The sequence below is a fragment of the Amia ocellicauda genome, chromosome 17 (genome assembly GCF_036373705.1).
Source record: "Amia ocellicauda isolate fAmiCal2 chromosome 17, fAmiCal2.hap1, whole genome shotgun sequence".
Taxonomy (NCBI): domain Eukaryota; kingdom Metazoa; phylum Chordata; class Actinopteri; order Amiiformes; family Amiidae; genus Amia; species Amia ocellicauda.
The window spans coordinates 1,873,678-1,891,268 of record NC_089866.1 but is presented as its reverse complement, the minus strand read 5'-3'; positions in this window follow the sequence as shown (position 1 = coordinate 1,891,268).

Sequence of the window (17,591 nt, the reverse complement as noted above, 5' to 3'; positions counted from 1 at the left end):
ACTGTTTATACAATGGTCACATTTGAGTCGGAGTTTATTTTACGAATCTGTGACCAGAGTAGAAATGCACTTGATTTCCTACATGGGAATATACATATTATAAATTGATTTTGAAACTCACTAAATCATGATACAAACAAGTCTGCATTAAACATTTCAAAAGATGGGACATTTCAAAAGCCAGTTTTAAGTGTAATGTACATACCACATTTACCATGTGTCAAGAGATGAATCTGTGATGGTTTTTTTTTTAATATGCTTTCAAGTATTTCAAAGCAGCTGTTGCCACACAAACACAAATACCAACAAAGCCTGAGAAAATATGTGTGCTATTCCTGGTATCTAGCGGTACCATTATTGACACCACATTCGTCCCCACAGTGCTTTGAAACTACCCCCCCGGGACTCCCGTCTCCCTTGACTTGAAAAGATGCACCAGACACAAGTATACTATCCTATTGTTTCCCATGCTCAGCCCTTTCCTCCGCACTTCCTGAATCCATAGCCCCAGGTAACAAGTTGTCGTTTCCCTGCTTCGCCCAAACACTGGGAGATACTCAGCGCTTTGTTCCTCCCTGTTCAACAATAGCAGAGTGACATGCAACCCTGAAAGACACGAGGAAGCGCTTTTAAACGAAAGCCATGAAAACAGACCGCCGCTACGGAAGCCAAGACTTAAAACAAGATGTCAGCTATTCAATGTGGACTTTTCCGGAGAAGAATAAAGGGTAACATGAAGCTATTGATTGAATTAATTCAACTTTAATTCAACTCAAAATAATCAAACCATCAGCGGCTTAGGATTTCCTCAGGAAAAGCATCCTCTTATCGAAGAGAATGGAAATCTGAAGATCTGGGGAAATAATTCAAATTCAAGTAAATCATTAGACCGTTGGCTTTTGGCTGGTGATGTCAGGAACCGAATATTTACAGTTTTGTTTTAAGTCTAGGCTTCTGTAATGTACGAATACCCTTGTGGCTCAGTCAGGGCACATTTAATTTCCTGCTGCAAACTGAATTAAACTATTTCAACTAAACAACAAACTAAAACCACATAAATTAGGCCGTGTATGCACGGCATTTTCTTTCCATTGCTTAATTAATTTCCCTGCTCGGGAGCTGCCGAGTTATTCTCCAGTTGCCTTGGAGATTCCCACAAAAGCAACGCTCCGCGACTTAAGCTAATCATGTCTGGCTGGCAGACGGTACCCAGCGCACTCGCTTCCCACCGCGTCTGGCAGGTGAAGATGTTGTGACACGAAGAGCGCAGCCCTGAGTCCGGGCAGGAAACCGCGAGCCGAGAACAATAGACAGGAATGCAGTCAGCCGTCGGAGGCAGATTCAATCCCAGTGCGAGCGAGAGCCTCCCCACCGGTGCTACACGCAATAAATCCAAACTCTTGATCTTTAAACGAAAGCTTCCTCCCATTAACTACAAAAGGGATCACTCTGAACCGTGCAATTTATCTGTTGTGGGTTTGTGAATCGACTCACACAGGTAATCCAGGCAAAGACAGAGGCAGGAATGTTACTGTGACTTCAAATAACACGGCACAAAAATGTACATACTGAAATGATACAGCAGGGACAGCAGGCCGGAGTTAACATATAATCACGCAGGTTGAATAATCCTGTTGTCTGCTGAGGTGTTATCATTGTCTATCGCTGAGGGTTGTGAGACACTCCCTGGGGTCCAGAAACGCAGCGCATTCCTGTGAATCACCCCCATGGCATGGTATAATCGTCTGATTTTACAAGACGAAACTATAGCCGTTGTGGTCGCATGAAAACAGTTCAATACAGCCAGCTCAAACATCACACATCATTTCAAATAGACATATCTACAGTGAAGACTAACTAACAAACTGAGAAAATAAACTAGGCTGTAATTTCACTTACCACAGATAGATATATATGTGTTTTTAAAAATCTATATTTAGAATTAAGTGTCTCATATATACGTACTGAATAATCTATTAGAAACCATCTTGCATTTGAGACACCACTAGCGCCTCGTCCGTCCACCACATAAGGCCTTTAAAAAATAGTATTTGGACAGCGCTAAACTGCGAACAATGGCCTGCATTGTGATACAGTGAACTGAGACCATGTGCCCCCCTAATACCACACTCATGGCCTGACGAACTCTGGGACGAGTTACACACGCAGGCTTTGATTCGGAGGCTCTTAGTTCTGGGTGAGTTCCCTCGAGGTGCCTGCAGGCTGTGGGAAAACGCTGTCACCCGAGCTGCCCGTCTCAGCGTGCCTGCAACCCGGGGCTACAGCGGTTATCGATACCGAACCGATGCCCAGGGAGCCGAGCGGAGCGGCGCGGGCGAGTCGTGTGAGCACTGGGGAGAGGGAGTGGGGCGCTGGCATGTGGGAATGGAATTTCAGCGGGAGGATGTGGAGTGTGAGGAGGGGGTCCCGGGTCCGTCCATCCAGTAGACCGCACCGCAGAGCGAAAAGCATTGAGAGTGGGTCACGGCAAGGACGGTATCTATGGCTGCTTCATGTGTGATTAACGGTGTGCTGTGGAGGTGTCGGCTCTCTCGGTGGCACCAACAGCGCGGCATGAGGATCCTGCAGATGTTTGCTTATGTATAAAATTCAGTTTTGTCATTCAAACTCCACAGACCACAGCCATACAACCAGCATCCAAGACACTGCCTTCACCCACACAGCCCGCTCTACAGGACCTCTTTTACAGCTGAAGTCAATAAGTACCGGTGCGATCTCAAACGAGCATAGATGTAGAGATATCGGTCAGTTTTCCTTTTGTCCCGGCAGTGCGTCAACAAATAAAGACATCCCGATTGAGTGACAAAGCCACGATCGTCCTGATTTTGTACAACAGCCAAAAATAAAATAAACATATTTTGCAATAAATCCATAAATAAGCAGATGTCTCTCAATCTACAGTATTTCTGTTTCTGAGTGTCCCTCAGGGACAGCTGTGCAGCTGGTGTACAAGAGTGCGATGTTTGGACAGAGGAGCTGACGCAGAGCAGGAGTCATTGCCATAAATGACGGCTCCAGAACTCCGATGACCCCGAATGATAGAGCGCCAAACCCAAAACCCATCAGATCATGCTCATTCCACTGGGTCACCTTGACGGCCCACCACCAATATAAACACACACCTTTATGCATGGCCTTGTGTAGGAGCTCACATGAAACCAGCACATACAGGCAGGCAGACACACAGACACACACACCCATACACGCATACACACACACACACAAACACACGGGTTAACTGCCTCATTGTCTGAGCGGACCTGTGAGGTAACCATATAAAATGAGGGTGTGTTAGTGGGCTGGTTGGCTTGTTGGTGTTGAGTCAGATCAAGGTCTAGAGAGCGGGGTGGTCCGGCCCCATAAAGGCTTCTTGTCGTAACAGGCAAGCTCTGTCTTAAGCCCCCCCGATGGCCCATGTGCTGCCGTGCCGGAGGCCCCCTCAGTACGCAGCCTGCCTTCTGCTCGGCGCTGCCATTAAACCTGCGCCTGCATGGGGAGCCCCTGGGGGGTGAGAGGTCGGCGCCTTCTGAAAGCCTGACTGCGCAGATTAATTAAAATGCTTCTGTGCACCTGCTGTTTGCCTCAGTGTGGAGCTGAATGGGCATTTTGGCACATCTAACATAATCTATAATCTCGCTGTACAAGTGTCTTTTGGAACCTGGTCTCACTGTAAGTTTATGCTTTCAAAAAATGCATTTATAATTTGTGCACTGGAATGGAAATATCACAAATGTAGAATAAACTCACAAGAAAAAATATATTGAGCATTTTAAAGTCTTAGTAAAGACACACCAGGGAAAAGACAAGTTTTTATTTAAATGTAAAACAACACATTTTGCCAATCTTGTATTTGTAAACTGCAAGTGATATTACATCACATCAGAGCCCCTGCAATTGGGAATCAGCATTATCATGTAATTTCATCCATTCCTGCACCACGCATTTCAGAAGCCAGTTCAATGGCACCAACTGTAGCACCAGGTGCTAATGTGAGCCGAGGGACTGAGCAAATTAACCTGCCCTCTCTGTCGTTGCTCCCTGGGGAAACAGAGATGCTTCCAGCCCACGCTAACCTAGTGGGTTCCCAGAGCTAACACAAAGGCTCAAAGACGGCTGAATACCTCCAGGACTGAGCGCAAGCTTTCCTGGGCTGCCATTATTGCCACAGGTGCTCCGGGGACCATGCTTGAGAGAGGAGTAACGCCCACACTCCCAGACAAAGAACGAGGAATAAAACACACCTTCAATCACAACACCTCACTAAGAACGAGCTGCCCTTGTTGGATGCTATTGGTTTGTTTGTTTGTTTGTTTGTTGGCTTGCTTGTTTCATTCTGCCGGTGCTTCCCCTTCCGTTCGGTCACCCCTGCACCTCCAGGTGAGCGTGATTGCTCCGCCACCCCTGCCTGCCCTGAGAACCGCGCGTGTGACCGGCACAGAAACGTCTCGGCCGGACTGCTCTTGGAAGCAGAGCGTTAGACCCAGACCGTCCACGGTATCGCCTTCGCCTCACCCCGCGCTATTCTCCTCACCTCGCTCACCACAGTTGGAGGCAGGAGCATCGTTAACCAGACACCGGCCTGGTGAGCGAGCGCTGGTTAAGTGAGGGGCCGGGCCCTGCCTGCTTCGCCTGCTGTTGTGTTTGCAGGTCCTGTAAGAGGGCCGCAGTTCAGCCTGTCAGGTCCTATTGAACAAACTCAAAGCAAGGGCTTCGGCCGGGCTGAGGAGGGCTGGGGGGGGCAGCTCCCTCACGTGCTCGACAAGGGGGGCTGGGGAATTTTAACACTAAATGGAGCAGAAGATTCTCTCAGCTGACCTGGGCGCCTGGGCGGGGGGGGTGCATGGCTCATTAGGACGCCGGTCTGCTGTCGAGTGCAGGGATCGAGACGGGCCGTCTCTCGGACAGGTGGCCGCCCTGCGCATCGCACATGTGTCGCCGCCGCCCCCGGCATCCATTGCACAGCTGGTGAAATCTCACTGCCGAGTCTCTTACAGGAATTCGAGACCCAACAGGGTTGAGTTTTAGCATCTCAAAGAGTGCACGCGATTATTTATTTTACTGAGAAATATATTCTGTTGCCTGCTGACAGTAATTTAAATTATGGGCATGATTGTGTAAAAGTAAGCATGATAAAAATGTATTAAATTGAAGAATATATTTAATTTGGCTCATGTTCAAACAAAACATTTAAATCAGACTAACAATCTAAAAAACAGACCTGACAACAGGACATTAAAAAACAACCCAACACTGTTTAATGATTACAAACAGCTCCTCCATAGAGCACAGGTTTATTTTATGTATTTATTTGAAGTATATTTACATATATTTACAAGTAAACTAATGCTGAGGCTCCCTGGTATTATTATCCAGTTTTTAATTTCCTCCTGAGAGTTGTTCCAGATGAGGAAGGATTTCTCAGAGAAACACAAAGCCGAGGTAATATTATAAATCCTGTGCAAAATCAGCACAACAAGCCGTGTTTACAGACAGACTGCAAATAGCGGCTATAACCTCTCAAATCGCTGCCCAGGGCTGGCAAGAGACATCGCAAAAAATCTAAGTTCAATTAAAGTACCAATGTCATATTTTTCTAATTAACGTTAATGACAGCTGCCTGAATGGAATTAAGTTGAAATCAGCTCAAAGTTGCAGAGTCACAGTGAGTCCAGATCAACAATAATTCTTGGATGGATTACAGCTGCTCGGGTTGTGAGAAATGCAAGAATCGGAGACGCTCAAAATCAGCTCGAGGTTTAGAGCGAAGACGTCTGTGACTGTGACGTGTCATTACTGTGAGCGTTTAATTGACATGGAGGGTAAAGATAAAGGGGCACATGAAAGAACTGTGTGTGTGTGTAGGTGTGTGTGTGTGTGTGTGTGTGTGCGTGTGTGCGTGTGTGTGAGAGAGTGTGTGTGTGTAGGTGTGTGCGTGTGTGTGTGTGTGTAGGTGTGTGTGTGTGTGTGCGTGTGTGTGTGTGTGTGTGTGTAGGTGTGTGTGTGTGTGTGTGTGTGCGTGCGTGTGTGTGTGTGTGTGTGTGTATGTGTGCGTGCGTGTGTGTGTGTGTGTGTGTGTGTAGGTGTGTGTGTGTGTGTGTGTGTGTGTGTATGTGTGCGTGCGTGTGTGTGTGTGTGTGTGTGTGTAGGTGTGCGTGTGTGTGTGTGTGTGTGTGTATGTGTGCGTGCGTGTGTGTGTGTGTGTGTGTGTGTAGGTGTGTGTGTGTGTGTGTGCGCGTGTGTGTGTAGGTGTGTAGGTGTGTGTGTGTAGGTGTGTGTGTGTGTGCGTGTGTGTATGTGTGTGCGTGTGTGTGTGTGCGTGTGTGTGTGTGTGTGTGTGCGTGCGTGTGTGTGTGTGTGTGTGTGTGTGTGTGTGTGTGTGTGTGTGTCAGGGGAGTCAGCTGCCAGTGAGCGTTGAGTCTGTAGCGCAGGCTGTTTGAGTGAGCTGAATCAATCGCGTTTATGAATCCGTGTCCTCAGGCGCCCGCTGTCTCTCTGGGCAGTGAGTCAAGATGGCATCACATCCTGCCGCCCAGTTGTTTCACTGCTGGTGTGAAGGCTGGGGAGGGCGGTTTAAACCGGTGTGTGTTCCTCTGGCTGCACCACTGTGAGGCAACAATGGGTGCTGCCCGGACTGGCCATCATCTCCATCAGCACCCACCTATCATACCCGCATTGCCAGTGATTCAAGTCCATTCGACATTTAATACGTTTCAGCACGACACCCGTGGAAACAGCCAACCCACCGATCACATCCGGAGCTGGCTGGCGGCGCTGCTTAGTGCCAGTGCTGTGACACCATTGCCTCGCTGCTGTGAAGGATCTCCATGATTTTTTGCATGGTTTTAAAACCCTTTAACAACTTCAGTACACAACATCTGCTTCACATTCAGTGCCGCTACTCTTCTGTCCTCCACGGGTTGATAGAGAGGCTCGAAACAGAGAAATTGTTCGAGTGTGGAAAAAAGAAAAGGAAAAAGGAAATCTGCCAGAGAGTTCTGCGTTTATTTGCGTTAGATCAAAATGGTTTAAATTCTTGGTGACAATACAATGCTGAGTTATCGTGAGAATTATTTTCCAAGACACAAACCAGAGAGCTCTGAGTAATGAGAAATCTGCACAGTTTAATCCAACAAATAACAGTCTGAGCTCATGTTTAATTACATTTAAAAAAGCGGGAAAACCGTTTTGAAAAGAAGAGTAAAATCAACATCGACAAAACAGAAACTGGAACCGTGAATCTGGGTTTCAATGTATAAACTCCAGACGCTGAGGTCTATGCAAAGCAGCGGCCCGGAGGCTAAAATTGCAGGGAGATTCAAATTCATTATAGGTTTGAAAGTGTGCTGTAGATGATTCACCCCCAACAACCTTAACTACACCGCCACCGCGATTCACCCAAAACTGAAAGGAAAACAAACACAAATACGGATCCGCCTTCTCAAATCGAACACATGTGCGTTCCATTGCTGCGGACGATGGGCATCGGTCATAGTGATTTCAAAGGCGGATGTTTCTGGCATGACATTCGGAGAGGCTCTGGCCTTGGCACGAGCTCACAGAGCCGGCAGAATTGGACGCAGCCCCAGAGGGGAATAATGTTCAGACCGCAGACCATACGTTCATTAGGGCAGAGGAGACAATATCATCATAATAAGTGCCCATCTGAGACTAAGTACTTCTGTTGCCGTGACCTTTGCTCTCGGGGCTGATTTACACTGTTCGTCTGTGCCAAGATCCCGACCCCAGAACGGCCCGCACTGCGATGCACTCATCAGGTTCTGGGAAACAAAACAACTGGCTTAATGAGAATGAGCGGACGGGGAGACTCGGAGGATTCGTCGACTCCCCAAGGCCGACGGAGAGAGACAGGCAGACAGCCGGAAACAAAAATAGAAGGAAAACTTAGAAGTAGTGGAAAAAAATTGAGAAGTGAGAGCTGTAAAGTATCTGAGGCGGGGAAATCTTCTCACATGTGAAATCGTGGCTGATGCTATTTAGATCGAGAGATTGTCTTTGTGAGTCAGTGCCATCTAGAAACATGACTCATGCTGCATTTGAGGTGGGATGACAAGTTACACAGTTGTGTTGCTCTCAGAGCCCGTGGGTCTGAACCACAAACAACAACAGAACAGGGCTGTGCTGTGTGCACAGAGGCGTCCCACCCAACGCTGAGAGAATGTTAAATTAACCCCCACACTAATGTATACCAGGCTCCATAGACATAGGGGATGCGTCCCCCCCAGTTGATAACAATATTGACCCCTCCCCCGCTCCACAACTTCGATTGCTCCCTGGAAGACTCGAAATGCATGTCCCCCAATTTGGAAATGAAACCTACGCCCCTGTGTTTGCATACACTCTGAGTTCGGGCAGCAAGAGACCATTTTTGACTCAAGGGTGGAAACATGCCGAGTACATAATACAATGAGCCACTTAAATTTCTCTATCTCTCCCCAGCTACACTGTATCAGTATGAGGTTTGTCCATGGGCCTAGGCCAGGTTTGGGTCCTGCAGGATGGACCCAGCTGCCTCATACAGGTGTGTCTGTGCCCACTTCGCTCCGTCCCCTCGCCCCAAATCATTTTTACTCATATACGTAAGCAGATTCCGTAGTGACAAACATCAGCTGTCCTGCCATCCTTCGATCGCTAGCAGTGTCTTAAAGAGGACATACCCCCTGAGACGCAGGAAAAGGGACGTCGGAAAGAGGAGCTGTCCCACACCTAGTCCTCTGAAAGCACACCGTTGTTGTCCCCTCTTGCATTAGTATGCTGCGTCACCCGATCCCGTGGCCAGCACTCTTTCATTTCCCGACTGTATCAGTTCCCATTCAGGGCCCATAATGCTCAGGCAGACTGCTCCCCCAGCGCCCATTCACTCCCCGCCGTCCGCACAAAGCATCCCTGTAACCCAACAAGGGTGAGAAAATAAACAAAACAAAACTAAACAATAATATATATTTTTTTAAAGGAAATAAAAAATAAAAAAAAGGATTGTTCCAGGCCCCTTTAATTTGTGCCATCCAAAAAGAATCTGTTCTCATCCTCCCCCCATCGAATCCCCCTTCTTTACAATCTCAGCTCCCAATTAGAGAGTGAGCAAACACAAGGCCTTCCCAGGATAACACGTTAATAAGACCTGCATTCATTAGCGAACTCCCAGGGAGGGAGGAAGACAACGCACAATGAGGGAGAGTTATGGGAAGCAGGCAGAGAGAGGAGAAGTAGGACAGAGACACAGGGCCGCAGCGGTTATGTAAATTCACAGGACAAGTGTACCGTCACGGAGGAGGAAACTTTGCCAAGTGTCCCTGTACTAATTACAAGGCTGAGAGAGCATGGCATCTCACAGACAGAAACTTTAACATCGAATTGTTATCTACACACACACACACACACACACAAGTATAGGCAGGCAGCAATGCACAGAGCTTTTAAACCCGTCGTTTCCAAGAAAAATAAACTGTAAACAAACAAAAATGAATTCAGACTTGTTTCAGGCACAATCCAAGACAGACTCTGCTTCTGGTGTTTAATAATTATGTATTCTCAGCACGACAAAATAAAACACATTACAAATAATATATTAAAAAGGCCCTCATTTTCTTACTCACTTAAAGAGGATAAAAATGCTAAGAATTGAACAAGACAAAAAACAAACCATGTATTTAGTCATTATGCTGAATACAATTCAGAAATCCATTTGCAATTCCTACAAAAACTCCACAAATCCTTCCAGGCCTTTACTGCAGCCTCCAATATCATTGAAGTCCCATCAGATGACTTTGTATTCAAAAAGAACAACAAGACTGACACCTGAAGCAGGAACTGCCTGATTGATCTCGGTCTCATTGGCACTTTACCGTACTAGTAGATTTCCACACAAGAAACTCGCCGACTTTGCCATTTCTACTAACAACAACAACATATCATTTTTGTGAGAATATATTCACAATCCACAGTGTTCATCCAATGAGTATCTCTTCTGCTCATTGTTTTATTTGTATTTTAATGTGATCTCCCTCTTCATAACAGTCAAAGCTTGGACGTATTTGGCCAGCTACCGATTTGGATTATAGCACGCCAATTCAGTTCTTTACATAATAAACCACCGCCTATCTGATACCAGCACAGCCTTACCTTTGTTGTTATAAAACACCACTCCTTACTAAGCATGGAGGCGAGTCCGTTTACTGATAACCTAAATGGACCGAAGCCGATACTGGTTCGTTTTAAGACAACAATAGGAGGCCCACACCCCACCACGACCAATTAAAAGGAAAATGTCTTTATTTGATTTGTGTATTCACAGAAGCACAATGTCATAAGGTCTCCGTACTCAAGGCAATTACTTTCTAAGAACTGCCCCCCCCCCGTAAATGAAACTCGATATCCTGCCGCAATGTTATCTGGCAGCATTTGAAGTCTTACAAAAGGAGTGACACTGTATCGCCGCAGTTATCTTTACAAGCACACCAGATCGGGAGAGTTTACGTTTCATTCCCAGATTGCAGCAACAAACTTGTAACAGTTCTTGTCTTTATCGGGGGTCAACATACACTAGCGCAGTTTCCCCGTCTTCATAGCGGTGCCAACGTAGTTCCTACATCGCATGCATTTATTGGCCACGTTCGGTTAAATTTCCTGACTTTGTCTCAAAGTTGCGGTGAGCGGTCCGAACAATTCAGAAGCGTGTTTTTACAGCCTTGTTTGTGCTGGAGTGAGAGAAATGACATCAGTGCAGATAACAAAAAAATATGAGGAAAGGTAGAAGGGGGGAAACATGCAACGGCAACCGGAAACAAGTCATCATGGGTGATTGGAGACTTTGCAAAGTGACGGCTGCATTTTCAGCATTACGTTTTCACTGAAGGAGCGTAGCTGTGAAATGAACTGTGCTGGGGGGGCAGTGTCCGGTGAAACCAAACACAAACCCACCACATCAAAGCAGTGCGAACTGTAAAGGCAGTTAAACAGCACGGCTAAGAAAGTGGCCTTTAATGCCCTTCAGCCTAAAGTATCGCTGTTATTAGTGGAAATAGGTGGGTGGTGTTCAGAAATGTGCTACAGAACCAGGATAATACGGGTAGTGTTTCCATTAGCACTTGATGGTATCCAGCTAGGAATGGGACCAGTCAGTAGTCCTTCATAGTTTCCTCTGGTTCCCCTTGTACCCATCTCTACAAAATGAACATCTGATGGAGGAAGAATCTCCCCATGGGTACAAGACCTGTCACCTGTCACCAATCCTTCCTAAAAGATTGATACATCTCATTTTGTATTCTTCTGCAAATCTAGGGGACAATTGGTTCTTAATTTCTCCTCCCCTCACAACACTGGAATCTTGGGCGATAACGCAAAAGCCGGTCACGGAAGTAAAACTTGTCCTGCGACTCAATTGATAGCCTTTTCTTCAGACCTGTCACTCTTAGTCATGCTAGCTTGGTTTATGCAAATTCACATCTTGGGAAAATACATCATGGCCGACTTTTCAACTGTAAAATAAAGATGAACAAATACACAACAATATCAGTAGAATAGCGTCAAATGACGCAGTGGCCTGATTTATATCACACACATGCTGGGAAAGGATAGCGCTGTATTCCACAGTGTGTCACTAAGATGTTTGATTCGTCCTGTGACACACAGGAACTGTGTTTTGGGAGGGTGAGAAAGCAAATAAAGCAGTTGAAAAATGTCACCCGTGTGGAAACGCAAGCTTGCTGACTGATGCTTTTTTTTCTCTCAGTGCATCTTTATTGATAATCTGGGGCTCAAGTGAAATGCACAATTGCAAAGTGTTAATTGTTTTTGTTTTTTTCCAGTCATGTAATCCTATCTGGAACGGCTTTGCAGAAGTAATTGTTTCCAATAGAGCAGCAACAAGTAGGCTAAGCCGTGTGAAAGCATCCCAGCATTGGATCCCCCTTATAGCCATGTGAAGCTTATCCTGCGAGAAACCCGAGAGGGGACGTCTCTCTCGCTGGTGTTGGGATCAGTAGCCTCTTTATGTTCACTACCTTTGCATCCAAATAATGCCAGTAAACTCTAGACGAATTGGCCATCCTGGGTTCTGCGTCTCACAAGCAGGCTTTTCTTTCTTCGCGAGGCTTGTGGCCTCCCTGGGCAGGGGAACACAACGAGGTTCGACCGAAAATTCCCACAGAGTTTATTTTACAAAGCAGAGACACACCATCCTCCCCGAGGGAGGGCGAACACCTAATACAGGAGACGCTTGGACCCCTGTCTGCACTCAGAGAACAGCGTCACAATCAGTAACAGCTGGTCAGCAGAGGTCTCCCACAGAAACAACTCGAGATGTGCAACCCTAGAGCTCTGACATTCCTCGGCATCAAAAACTGAAGCTGATCGAATAGATGCTGTTGCAAAAAGGGCCTCACTTGACACGCCATGTTGAAGCAAATCTCTGAAGTTTTGTACGTTTGTATTCATTTGTTGTTTAAGGTACATGTCAAATGTTTATGGTCGCTCGAACTTTAACTTCAACTACACACTTGTCTTCTAGTGGCCATCATTCCAGACCGAACTGGAAGCAGACCTGTTACTGGGAGCTTGTAGGAGCCCCAAGGCACACAGCACGTACACAGCGCTGACAGCAGATAGACATCTGCCGGCATTGTTATGATTCAGGAAATTTGCATAGGTTAATCTGACAGGGTGATCTGCTCAATTCGAAGTTGCAGGCAAAACAAGACTGAAGTAAAATGAAAACGCTGAGCGAAGCTTGTGTTTTGTAGCCTGCAGGCCGCAATTATCATCTTCACGGTCACCAGAAAAACAAAATGGCCACCTGTTTCTTAACAGACGTGTAATTAAAATATACATAGTTTTGTCCATGTATAATGAACACAGTGATAGAATAATGTATGTATACCCTTCATTTAAAATATTATCCGTTAAATTATACTTATATTAATTCTGTTATTTTCAGAGGCTGTCAAGCACCGATTCAGTCTGGGGAAAACAAAGAAGTTACCAGGCGACTGAACTGAGTTAAGACTTTTCTTCAAGCGATTATAAATCAATAATTATTTATCATATCTGGTAAAAAGCACATGCAAACCTATGAGGTATCAAATAGAATCACCATACGACATTTGGTCCGCATAGCTCAGGAGGAGAGAGTGATTGTCAGAATGTAATAATATTAATAATAACTACCATGAGACAGACTGGATCCGGTCCACAGTGGACCCAGTCTTGGACCCTGTGCCGGCCATGTTGGGCCACAGCTCACCGTGATGTCGCTTCACTACCGGACTATCGCTGACTCCATGCATACGGCTATGAGCACCTGGCTCTCCTCGTGGTTGACTTGTGAACAGTGCTGCTCAGTTGTGGTCAGCGAATTTTCCCTCGATGGTCCCCTCACCCTCCCCAGCCCTCGGAGGCAAACCCGGATCAGTGTGGACCCGAGCCAAGGCCGTCCAGCACAGGACAGGAGGAGTGCAGACTGTGACGGATCACCTCTCCCACCCCCTGCTGGGTTTGCCATCATAGATCTACTAGAGCATTAGAAACAAAGCCCATGTCACAACAAGGGGCAATTAAGCTTTACCCGCCCTGCTGCCTTCAAAGCAAGACATAAAGACAACGAAAAACGGGGGGCGAGGGGAGCATGGCACCGAAACAACCCCCCCCATAATACATTGATATAAATAAATAAAAAATCTTTAAATAAATAAAAGCCAACTAAACACACATATCAATATGTATCCCAAGAGATTAAAAAAAAAAAAAAAGCTATAGAACCACATAAAAGATGGGAAAATGAAGTTCGAAGCCCTGGAAAAGAGACGCTGTAAATTGAGACAAGCCCAAAAGTGGAAACATCTTTATCCAGCATTAAGCATCGATAAAGGCTGAGGATGATGATATGCATATATATATATATATATATATATATATATACATATACATACACACACACACGTCTTCCTTTTCTTTTCCAAATGATTCTTCCCAACAGATTAAAAGAAGGCAGTAAATTGGCTTTAAGAAAAACGTACAAAGCCAGGGAAAGTCCCCTTCATTGATCTCTGCCCTGTAATTAGGAGAGAATGCCCTGTGACGGCTCTGAAGACGAGCCCTTGTCTCCGGGCCTGTGTTTGTCCCGCTGCCTGTGATGTGGTTCTGCTGGGACACTGCGACCGCAGGATGCTGAACTTTCTTTAATCACATCCAGTTTGCAAAGGAAGTTTGTTAAATTGTTTTTCTAGCTATGGCACTCCTAATTAACAGCACATTGTGTGCCGATCCCCAGACGGCACAGACGCGATCGCTGGGAGAGAGGCATCCTTGGCTTCGGGCCGAGGGCACAACTGGAATAGCTGGGCCTTCACATCCCAGAATGGCTTTCTAGTGGTTTTTCGGTCGACCGTCTGAGTCACAATGAGAGGGTTTCGAGTCCCAGCGAACACAGGCAGTAAATTAAGTCATTGTTCTGGTTATTTTTGTTCAAATTTAGTACAGCTGCGCAGGTTTACATCCGTGCGTCACTCACTGTATCCAATTGCACATGTCCTCCATGCCACGAACGCCATTACCTTGGTCTGTGTGATACGTCTGCTGTCTTCTGCACTGAAGGAAATCCCTCTCATAAACAGAGATGGTTCAGATTGACTTGCAAAGGAGGACAAAACAGTTGGCAGCCAAACACTTGCTTTGTTTACAGTAGCAGAGACTATTGTATGGTAATGAAATCAACCTGCAAAAAGCATTCTCACATTCTTAACATGCTACAAATGGGTTTCAAATCCCAAAAGGCACCACATTCGTTGTTTATTAATATTATCAGTACATTTCAGTTGTTTGATGACCCAAGACAACTGGTCTGGATGAGCTGAAGACTGGTGGAGGGACGGGCCCCTGACAAACCCAAATGTCAGCCAATCTTTATTCCTGAATATTCTCTTTATTCTTGGTGGTCTATTTTCATATCTGTCCAAGCCGTAGTACAATTCAGTGCAACCCTATCTTCAATAACAAAACTACAACAGCAATGGCAACAACAAACCCATCGTTCAGGGTTGAGACGTGAGAATGTCGGTGTCTCTTTGAAGTGGCGTGCTTAACGGAGATCTATGGGCTCCGGGTGGGAAGTCAAGTCGACCCAGCAGTCAGATGTCCTGTAGGACTGAGTGACAGCACACAAGAAAGGCCAAGCCAAGAACTTAGCCAGTGTTTATTCTCCCAGCATGGGCGCACTAATGCTGATAGGATTACAGATCAGACAAGAAGTGAGAGCCAGGGGACTGTGCTGCCCTTCAGAACTGGGGTTATGTTTCACAAGCCTGGACAACAACATAAAATAGAAGAGGAACCCTGAGATCTTTCCCCCGCAGGATTTATACGATCGGGATGGACTTGCCATTTAAAAAAACAAATACGAATTCTTCTGTATCGGTCTGCGGCGGGCACATTCTGATTTCCATAAATGAGAAGAGATTGTCGAAAAGCAGGAACATATGTCCAGGGAATGCAAGCACTACAGCCAACGATGAATCAAGATGTCAAAAGCAATGGTTCTCTCCACGTCTGCCACAGCTCCGTCGCCTCAACATGAAATTGAAACTGCCTCCTTGGATTAGCCGCAGAGAAAACAGACAATGCAAGTTATGGACAGACGCACGGTGCCAAGGGCTTACTAAGAATGGATGGGTGAGAAGGGATGCTTGGTGTTACTCTATATCAGCCATTGCTTCATTCGAGATCTACCCACAACTGGATTGCTACAGACTTTAAAATATCTCGAGATCAACAGGGTCTTCGGCTTTGAAACACATTTTGATTTGATATATATATATATACACATGGATCAGCCATAACATTATGACCACCTGTCTAATATTGTGTAGGTCCCCCTTTTGCCACCAAAACAGCCCTGACCCGTCGAGGCATGGACTCCACTAGACCTCTGAAGGTGTGCTGTGGTATCTAGCACCAAGACGTTAGCAGCAGATCCTATATGACCTTAAATTGCGAGGTGGGGCCTCCATGGATCGGACTTGTTTGTCAAGCACATCCCACAGATGCTCGATTGGATTGAGATCTGGGGAATTTGGAGGCCAAGTCAACACCTTGAACTCGTGATTCATCAGACCAGGCCACCTTCTTCCATTGCTCCGTGGTCCAGTTCTGATGCTCACGTGCCCATTGTAGGCGCTTTCGGCAGTGGACAGGGGTCAGCATGGGCACCCTGACTGGTCTGCGGCTACGCAGCCCCAGACGCAACAAACTGCGATGCACTGTGTGTTCTGACACCTTTATCAGAACCAGCATTCACTTTTTCAGCAATTTGAGCTACAGTAGCTCGTCTGTTGGATCGGACCACACGGGCCAGCCTTCGCTCCCCACGTGCATCAATGAGCCTTGGCCGCCCATGACCCTGTCGCCGGTTCACCGGTTTTCCTACTGACCACTGCAGACCGGGAACACCCCACAAGAGCTGCAGTTTTGGAGATGCTCTGACCCAGTCGTCTAGCCATCACAATGTGGCCCTTGTCAAAGTCGCTCAGATCCTTACGCTGCCCATTTCTCCTGCTTCTAACACATCAACTTTGAGGACAAAATGTTCACTTGCTGCCTAATATATCCCACCCACTGACAGGTGCCACGATAACGAGATTATCAGTGTTATTCACTTCACCTGTCAGTGGTCATAATGTTATGGCTGATTGGTGTATATATATATATATATATATATATATATAGAGAGAGAGAGAGAGAGAGAGAGAGACACACAAATAGACACAGATACACACAGACAAACACACAACCACTTTTTTATCACCTTGCAGGAACTTTACGCGGGAAGGCCTAACTTTCTTCCAAGTCCAGACGTTACACAAAAAAAATGGATATTAAGAGATGCAACACGTTTTTTCTTCAAGGTGACTAATAAATGCAGTTTATAAACTGAGGTTCGGGGGGAAGACAGACCCCCATCTAGCGCCTGACGTCCGCCAACCAATCATAAGTTTCCGTCAACACACATTGTCTCCCAGCATGCATCGCTTCGCATGTCTCCTCCAGATCCTACTACAGATTCCAGCACATCCATCCTGTTCACCCTCATAGCCAATAAACAGCGAGTTCAATGGCAAACCACACTCACATCACTAGGGCCAACTGTGACCTAAAGGAGACCACCGTAAGGAATAATAAATAAACACATCAGCAAAGCTAAGGCGTAGGAACAGTTTCTGGGGCTGAGCGCATTCTTCCTCGCTCTGCAGCATGGAAAACCCTGACCTCGCATCGGGAGAATTGGTTTTGACACAGTGCAGATACCCAAGTCTCCGGTCTCCCTTCGGAAAAGACGCGGAGACGTGGAGCAGAAGGGAGGCCGGGGGGTTCGGGCCGTCCCTCTTGCGCGGCGCTGCACTCTGAGTGTCCTCTGGCATTATTGTTAACATATTTAGAAACAATAGCACCCCCGCGCCCTGGGGCTGAAAGAGTGGCTCACATACTTTCCAGACCTCACGAAGGAATCCCCGCGGACTCGGTGCTGCAGACCGCTTTAAACAAACATAAGATGTGCAGGGGAT